The following is a 9,573-nucleotide window of genomic DNA, read 5'->3' as shown; positions in this document are numbered from 1 at the left end:
ATCAGGYTGGGTCAGGACCAGTGATGACAGACATGCTGAAGATCATGAGATGAACAGAAATCTTCTATATTGTCCATTTTTTATGCCAATGCTGTGACAAAAGGGATACAATCTGAGCTGATTTTTGATTCTTTGTGACTCTAAACTCACTCCAAAAGAAGTCAGAGCTCAAGATCTCCGTGCAGGAATCCACTGAACTCTGTGAGCTGCTGAAAAAAAAAAAAATCTGTGGGGAAAAGTGTTTGGGAGAAGCCAACAGGACCCAGAGCAGGGAAAGACGAGGAAGAACCAGATGAACCGGGCAGGAGAAAAGAGAAGAAAAACCTTGAAGCTGAGCTTGAAATCCATGCAGAACAGGAGTTCTGCATCTTTTTAAGGCCAAAAAAGTCCATTGGGATGATTGGAGCAAAACACAACCCGCAGGAGCTCACCCAGTGACTCCAAAAACTCTTGATTTTGATTCAAAAGCACAGKTTTTGGTAAAGTTAGAGAGCTCCACAAAAGCGACTGAGTCACCGCACCTCTTAGGAACCTGCTCCGATGACTAATTGCTCTTATTGTTAAAAACGAGCCTCTAATTTGCGACATTAACACCGACAACCTCAAATTCCAGCCACTTCATCTTGGTCTTTCATCTGCTGGAAAGGAATTGTGTGAAACAAAGAGAGGAAAAGAGATGCTAAGTCTTTGTGTAAAATGTTTTTCATGTAAACTATGGGCTGATGGAGAAAAAAAATCCATGAGACCGGGAGGAAAATGGAAAAATAATGGAAACACACAAGACTGGGAGGAAAATGCGAAAATACGAAACTGGGAGGAAAATGCCAAAATACAACGCGGTGACCAAAGCAGGAAGGTTTTTGGGCAGTTACTGAAAGGGGAGGAGGGAGATTCAGATTAGGATGGTTGGGATTTCAGGAACATTCTGATGGGGAATTGGAAATTAAGAACAATCCTTGCTTTGGGTTCTGCAGGGAACAGGGAAGGGATGRAAGGAGCAGAAGGAATGAAGATACMGAGATAAAGGAAATAGGYTGGAATTTGGGGAAAGTCTGGGCAGAACAGTGAGGATTTGAGAGAACAGCAAACCCAGGGGAAGATGGCACAGCCAGAAGGGCTCAGGGACAAAACTGGATGGATTAAGAGCTTTGGGCTGAAGAGGGAAATCAAASACAGTAATTAATCAAAATGCGAGGRCTGGGKAGWGAGGTGAAGGCRTGGGCAAGGAGCCAGCAAGGAAYGAGYTACATCGTGTGGCATCTTCTGTCTGGAATTCCATGCTCGTGGCTAACAGACCTGAATCCTGACAGCTTCGCTGGAAAGCAGCGAATTTCAGGGCTTTTTCTTCACAACGACAACAGAGAAATTKGACTCAGGCAAAYACGGCTTTTACAGAAATTAGCAAASAAAACTAAATTTCAAGAGTAAAGCTTTACCAAGCGAGATTTCCCCTCCGCCCTCTTCTAAGCAGTTTATTCTTCAGCCGCATAAAAATACTTATCCTGTTGAAAGGCAAATCGCTGACACATTCTGATTTTTGCGTGATGAATTCTGAACTGTCACAAAGAGACTGTTARCAGCAGGAATTGTAACCAGCTCTGGCAAGGTGACTGTTAAATCCACACAACCCAACAAGCTTGATTCCCTCCACAAGCGTTTCTCTAACCAGCTATGACCATCTTCCTACTAAAAACACTTCAAGAGGCCCCAGCCTATAATTTTGGTGTCCTGTGGCATCAACAGCCAGAGAGATCCGAAATCCCCTGTCAGGAGCTGCAGTTCCCACCCTGGGTCGCTGGAAGGTAATTTCCTTTAGCTTTKCAATAAACTCTCTGCCTTGACCTCAGACCCCCAACATTACAAGTGGTTAACAGCATCCATAAAAATAAGATGTTGGTGCAAAATATCTGAATTTGAGTAGATTTGCTGGAATTTTATTAATTTATAGAAGTTGRAGGTTATGCCATATGTCACTAGAAAGTAATTTTCTCTGAATGTGCAATAAGGGCTTAGATTTGATTTATGACCTAAATATTGCAAGATATTAATACATCTCCATGCCAGATGGTAATGTACATGTGAGGAAATGTACCTTTTCTGTCCTAAAAATTGCAAAATTTTTCTTTCATTTACTAGGATAAACTCAATCAATGGCATTCATTAATTTTTGAACATTGAGTACTTCCGTGGAACGTCCCCATCTCTCAAACAGAAAGCTGTGTTATTCCTGTGTGAAATACATCCCAAATGTTCCCAAAAACTGCTGTATGTGGTACCCGTGGGGTTACCCACCAGGACTGGCCAGAACTGAYGTACTTCTAGGAACAAACAATATTTTGGACTCTTGAGATCCAATTTAGATGCTGTTGGGGACTGCAGCTGCAAACAAATAAAGGGAATGATGAAATCAGGATGCAGTGACAAACACCAACAGACACATCCTCCCTGTCCAGCTGAGCAGGGGAGGGATGGAGAAGCATTTTGGGTTACCCAGCATCCTACCAGGATCCATCTCTGCGAGGAGCCATGCTCACATTCCCTTGGTGATGCCTAAATCTGGCTACCTAAAGCAGAGGCTGGACAAAATTCAGAGAATCCAAAGTAGGTCTGTTCATTGCAGGGTCTTCAAGCGCATTCACACCCACAATGGACAATGGCTCACGGCTTTTTCACCCTTTCTCACTTTTGTCCATTTGCACATCGGGATTTGCTGAATCCTCCAATTACAGCTGCAGCCAATGCAGTCAAAAACTCCAACTTGGCTCCCCCAATTCTCTGTTGTTTCCATCTCTTGGGGCCTGGCACAGGGAGGTGTCCTTGAGTTTGGGGCTGCAGAGGAATTGTTTTGTGTAAAAAATGGGAGAGCAGGAGCTCAGCACTGTCTGTGGAGTGTGGAGTTAAACACTGAAGAATCCCAGGGTTACAGAGACATGGAAATAGAGAAGCTGAAATCCTAAAGCATCACTGGCAGCCCTTCCAGCTCTGGGTTTTCAGTAAGTGTGGTGTTCCTCTGCTCTCTGCCTATTGCAGTTCCTCCTGCATCCTCTCAGGGAGCCTCTGGAAGGCCCGCAGGGAATGTTTTACACGGATTAAGTTTCCGAGAGCCCGGACCARAGGCCTTAAATGCCGTGTGATTTCCTGCCGTGAAGCCGGCGGACACGGGACCAGCGGGAGTCCCTCCAAATGACAGAGGAGMTGGGTTATTATTTCCCCTCCCTTTCGCTGCCAGCCCAGACCTGTTATTTCAGGGCAGAGCAGCCAGGGAGGGAGCAGAGCCCGGCTCCCCAGCTTGGCTCCATCTCGGATGGCAGAGCCCAGGTGACAGAGTGACAGAGCTGTCACACYGCAGCCTTTGCTGTCTGCAATGAGAAATAACGCTCTGAGAAAGGCTCTCCCTGGCAAAGGAGCAGCCAGAGCTCTGCAGAGAGGGGGTGTTGATGCAGCTGGGCAGCCAGATTCCCTCCTGGCRTGGTTATGGGGTGGATGGAGGATCCAGAGGGATGGGATGTGCTCACTGCAGAGCTCAGGAACTGCAGCAGGGACTGACTGAGGGATGCTTGGTCCTGAGCACAGGCTGTCAGAACAAACTCCCTCCTGGAAATTGTTCCCTCCCTGCCTCAGCCTAAAGAGGGGGGCTCTCCTGGTGAAGAGACAGGTGATCCTTCCAATTGTACAACCAAGCAAAAATTCTCTAATTTTTAGGAACATGGGATGATGTGCTCCAGGATCSAAGGGTGATTTCTTACTATTTATATTCTCTTGCCCCTGGCATATCCTCTGCTATCCATTTTTTGAGTTTTCCTCTTGGGAAGCAGACTCAAGTAATTCCTGTAATTCTTCTTGCAAGCCATAATCACAAAAGTACATTATTTCTAAAAAATGCACAGAAATAGAAATCATAAAATCATTTAGTTTGGATAAAATCTCCAAGATCATCCAGTCTAAGATGGATTAAAGGTGATAAGAGGACGAGGTGGTGGGACTAGGCCATGTGTGTGTTGGGTATTGCAGACCCAGAACGAAATTCAGACACAGTGTCAAAGTCATTCCCATCCAGGTGTAAAGCAAGAAATTATTAAGAGAGGCAGAAATGATAGAATGGTTTGGGTCAGAAATGTAATTGCCACAAGTTCTGAAGGCATCACAATGGTGAGTTTGATTTAGGAAGCATTTTGAAGGAGCAGGATGAGATTGGCTGGTAGATGTTAAAGAGAACAGAATGGGATCAGCACAGCCATAACTTGTTTGAGGATGGAAGAGGTGGGCGAGGGAAGACTGGCACCAGGGGCCAGCTGGAGGTGAGAGCCAACCTTTCCAGGCTGAGTGACAGATGAGGGCGAGGGTGGGTGAGGATGGACTGTGAAAGCAGCTATGTGCAGCATATGTTTGAAGTGACAGAGAAAGGGTGACACCACACRCTGACAGCACTGGGCTGGCAAAGGGATCCCTGCACCCTGCAGAGGTGTGTGAGTGCAGCCAGGCTGTGTTTATTCACACCAGAGACCACCACTGTCCCTGCAGCGGTTGTGAAATGCAGAGTGAGAGGCTGGACAGAAATTCTGGCTGCAAGGCAGGAGCAGAGAGGTGGCATCTATTCAGGAATACAGTGATGGCAAAGGCTTCTCGAGGCACAGCCTGGGTGTGAGGCTTTGGGCTGAGGTTGTGGGGATACACACAGCAAGGAAAGCAGTGTGGTGTGATTTAAAACCTTCACCCCAGCCTTCCTGACCCTGAAGAGATGGTTCAGCAGCCCCAGGGAGACAGCAGAGATTTCCCAGCGAAGCGATGGGAGCAGAGACACTATTGTCATCCTGGAGAACGATGTAGGTGGTGTTTATCCAGTGTGGGAATGCAGCCTGATGCCTTCCTAGAGACTGCCTGACACTGATTTGTCTTTGGATAATTGTTCATCTCGTGAGTGGAGAGCTGCTGGCTGGCGAGCACCCAGCGTTCCTCAGCCTGCCTTTGGCATCCCCTGTCTAAGCTGTGATCATTTTCATATTTCACACGTCTGGGCTTTCTCTCAGGAACGTGGCACGTGCGGGGATTTCTCTGTGAGTGTTGGGTGCATCCCRCACGGGGAAGCCACAGGAGCTCTGCTCAGAGGTGCAGCTCTGCCCTGGCTCCCCGTGAGCCAGCCTGGGCCTGTGTGGGGCTGGGCTTCACTCTGCAGGGGCTGAGTGAGAGGATGCTGTCACTGCACTGCTCAATGAACTGTGCTTTTTATTTCTCTGCTTTCCATTATTTGGTATTTGCTTATAATAGGAACAGAGTTTTTGTTATTTCCACATTATTTCCACCTTTCAGACTAATTGTAGCTGACTTTGAAAGGGTATATTACATGTAAAATATTATCTTCCTATTCACATGCTCCAATCAAGCTGCTCTAGAATAATCTTTTCTTCATTTTCTCTATTTGCYGTTCTTGAAATTGTAATGGCCCAAAGTCTCTCCCCTCATACAGGGGATTGGTGCTACTAAAAATATGTCTTTTTTCAGTGATCTAAACAGGGTCTTTGGTTCATTTTCCCAGCAGTGCTGCAGAACTCATGCACCTGCTCCCATCTCTGAGGTTCCCACACTGAGGAGTAGAACATACCTGTAAACACCAGAGCAGGGCATCCTGTTTGATTCCCCTTCTAACCCCAAACATGAACCCTGTGAACAAAAGCCTTTCCTAAGGGACCAGTCCATGCCTTCATTTTCCTGTAGCAGGGCCCACAGCCTGGATGAACACGTGGATCTCCAGTGGATCCTGCTCAAAAACACCAACAGTGAGGTGTTTGTACCTCCAGCCCCCCTTCAGAGCCCCTGTCAAACAACAGCGAGCAGTAACTCAGAGCAGCTTCTGCTGACAATGAAAGTCACATTTTGCTTTGAAAACACCCCGTGCTTGGACGAAAAGCTGCAACAAAACCTCAGTGCCCACAGCATTGGCTGTGCCTCGGTGTCACCCTCTCTCCTGGGGAGCCTCCCCGTCACACTGCAGCTGCAGCCCGTGGCTTTGTGCTCCTGACAGCTTTGTSTTCTCCTCCGTGGGGCTCCTGACARCTTTGTCTTCTCCTCTGTGGGGCCAGGCCTCTCACAGATCAGGCTCTTTTGATCTCTCTCCTCTCAGCCTTGTCAGAACAGCCTTGTCAAAGCAGCTCTGTCGCTGGGACTGGGAGCCASGAGTCCTTCACAGCCACAAAGCTCCTCTCACGTTGGAGGGTTTACATCTTATCCAGGCCACTCTTTCATATCTCCTGCCTTTCTTCTCCTCTGTTTCTATCAGAGTGATGAATGGTGACTTTACAGGGTGACTTTATGCAGGTGCACCGAGGGCCCTGTGGTATTAATGAGTCATAGCAMAAATATTTCCTTATTTTCCCTAAATTTCATCCCTGCTGTGCCTGACCACCTCATGGGACCAAGGTGTGACAGGGAGGTGTGAGACTAAAGGCAGAGGGAAACCTATGAAGTTTTTGTTAAAAGTCAGGAAGGTTGTGTGTGAAACTTGAGTGACAKGTTTTGTTGGTTCTGGACACAGAAATATGAAAAGAACTTAGCTAAAGTTTCTKCTAGAAGTATCTTATTTTGATGTAGCCAAAGTAATCAGGATGAGCCAAGGGTATAAACCTTCTTAAGCAGGGGACACACAGAGAAAATGTGAAAGGAGGAAGACGAGTAAAGAACTTTTAAGCTCAGTGGTCAGGCTTTGGGAAGGAAAGATTTTTGGATTTAACCTCTTATCTGCAGTTTTCCACTTTCACTAAGACTCGWGCGAGATAGGAGAACTAATTTCTTCTCTGTTTCCATTATAAGGAGCACATTTTTCCAATGTAACCCCTGGAAAAGGTATCATCAATCACTGCTCTTTTAATCTGGGAGTTGTGACTTCCAAGAGTTTGATGAATAGGTCCAGAAGTTACTGTAGTTTGTGACCTTCCCTTCTGGACAGATGGAAGGAGAAATACTGAATTTCTTATTCCTTATACCTCTTTGACTTTGATCAGGAGTCACAAAGTAGAAAATATTTGGAAATACAAACTGGCTGGATATTGGCACGGAGGAGAAGGGTGTTTGTATGAAAGCAATAGCATTTGCCACCAAAAAATTTAAAAAAACAACTCCACCGGAAGATAAACTTTGGGTTTGTGTTTATCATCTGTCCCATAAAAAGAAAATTCTAGGATCTATTTGTGCCTTTGAAGTATTTGACATAGAAGTTTTAAAACAATAATTTAAACCACAATATATGTAATTTCATATAAAATTCATGTGCCATCTGCAATAATTAATATACATTAATATAATAATTATAATCATAATTTATATTTATTCAATATAATAATGTATATTTTCAATTGATGCTAAGAATCAGTGAGTGAGGAAGGGAAACCCCTTGACTGGAGGGGTTTGACTGGTTCCCAATGAGGTGCTTTAGTCCACCAGAACCAATTGGAGACAGAATGGCTGGATATGGCACTGGTCTGGTTGACAAGGGGCTGATGGGACAAAGGATGGATCCTGGAGGTCTTTTCCAAGTCTTTTCCAACCCAAATCATTCTGTGACTCWCTCTGCAGCATTTTGGAGCTGCTCCTTCTGCCGTGCCAACACCTGAGCCACAGGAAGGACAAACAGGAACCCCAGCTTGGATTTGTTGTTTTAACATCCATGGGTTTGAGAGATACAACTGAACAGCTGCCTGATTTCATGGGTGATAGGAAGAATTAGGAAGGGTAAAATTTTCCAGCATCCCAGGCTTCAGACTCWGTGTCTTTGAGGGCAGAAGACGCCTCCACCCTGCGCTGGCTGTGCAGTGTGAGTGGGATCCTGCTGTAATTCTCCAGGCTGGAATCAATCATCCCGGCTCAAGCGGTGCCTCTGTGATCAGAGCAGCTCCTGTCCCGCATGGCTGGAGGTATCAAATCACCAGCCCTCCTGCTCCAAGTGCAGCGGGCATCCATAAATCAGCCTGGCAGACCATAAATTCATTTACCCAACAGAGACACGGTCAAAAGCAGCTCAATGGGTTTTTAAAGGCCTTTGTGCGCAGCTGGAAATAAACAACGGGTGGAGGAGGGGGAGAGAAGGAGAAAGTGGCATCTTCATCTTCTCCTGGTGGAGCTGGGGCTGCTCTGGGGCTGGGTGGCCTTTCTTGGCTCTGTGGTACTTTGGGAGTCTGGGGCTGGGACCCCTAAAGCTCTTCACAAACCTCTCACTCATAGATAAAGTAGAGATGGGGTCAGAGCAGGGACTTTTGGGTCTTTTGGGTCTCTTGGCARAAACCTTAAAAGATATGGGAGATTTTTGCTTGACATGGCTGATACCCACTGTCTGGTCTCCAGCAAGAGCAAAAGAGGAAATAAACTCAGAGCTGAGCCCTGGTCAGTCAGATTGAGGTGTTCTCCCTGAGGCAAGTCCCAGGCCAAGCAGCAGGGACTCTCCCTGGCCCTGTTTCCAGGCAATGCCACATCTCTCCATCTGGATTTAGAACAGCACACAGCCATCACTCAAGTCTGAGCCCAACCTATAAAAAGCCTTTCAAAAAGCCTACCTGCARTCATGCAAATCACAGCCAATGAAACCTTCCAGGTGCATCAGAACAAACCTGAGACACTGAGTTTCCATGGCCGCTTCCCCTTCCCTGCTCTCTGACTTCCCTGGGTTTGAGAAATAGATACAGATATATATTACATATATATTTAAACAATATCACAGCAGCTGTGCCAGTTGCTCCTAATAAAACATCTCTCCYGAAATGATGCAGTGTCTGAGAGATTGGGTGTAATATGGTTAAATGCTTTTACAATCCCCCATTAAAGTAAGTGGATAGAAATGCATAAAATATTGATGGCGTTTGAAAAGTGCTCCTTCACGGAGCCATGCAGAGCACAGAGCAGCCAGTGCCGAGGCAGATGTTGACACCAGGAAGTTTCTCTTGCTCTGGAAGAGAGGACAGGCTTAGGTTAAATCACTCTGCAGAAAAGGGGAGCGTTGGAGATCAAACCCCTCTCCGCAGTTTGTCTTAATCCAGTTACCAACCYGAGCAGGCTCTGCTTTCCTGCTGAGCACGGCAGAAATAACAACCCCAAGCTGGCAAGGATATACTCCATTTCTGCTGCTCCTACCACGAGCCCGGGGGCACTAATGAGACCTTGGAGTGGGGAAAAAAGCCATGATTTAAATGTGAGYGGTGAGAGAGGGGCTGGGTGCCTTTGAGTCAGCGCAGAGATGACCTGATCCTCTCTCCAAAGGCGTCYGGCGGCACGGCTTCCTGTCTGTGGGCAAGCAAAGAGCAAAGCTGGCTGCATCCCCCTCGCTRGCAATTACAGCCCAGTCCCCTGAGTACCCAAATCAGCTGGCACTCTGCCAAAAACTGCGAGGTTAAAAGAAAAAGGGGGAAGAAAACGTCTCTCTGGAGTTGTTTTCCACCTGAGCAAATGTCTGGAGTCWGTGCCTGCAGCCAGAGCGGAGAGACCAAAGGGCCTGGAAAACTGAAGGACTGGGAAAAAACCTGCAGGATTAGGAGGGGTGGCTGTGAGAGGGACTAGGATGGACTGCCTGAGCAGGATTAAGTCATGACCTGG

Source organism: Malurus melanocephalus, unplaced genomic scaffold, assembly GCF_030028575.1.
Source record: "Malurus melanocephalus ecotype Western Australia unplaced genomic scaffold, MMel_1.1 scaffold_331, whole genome shotgun sequence".
In the NCBI taxonomy this organism is placed as follows: domain Eukaryota; kingdom Metazoa; phylum Chordata; class Aves; order Passeriformes; family Maluridae; genus Malurus; species Malurus melanocephalus.
Note: the sequence above shows the minus strand (reverse complement) of the source record.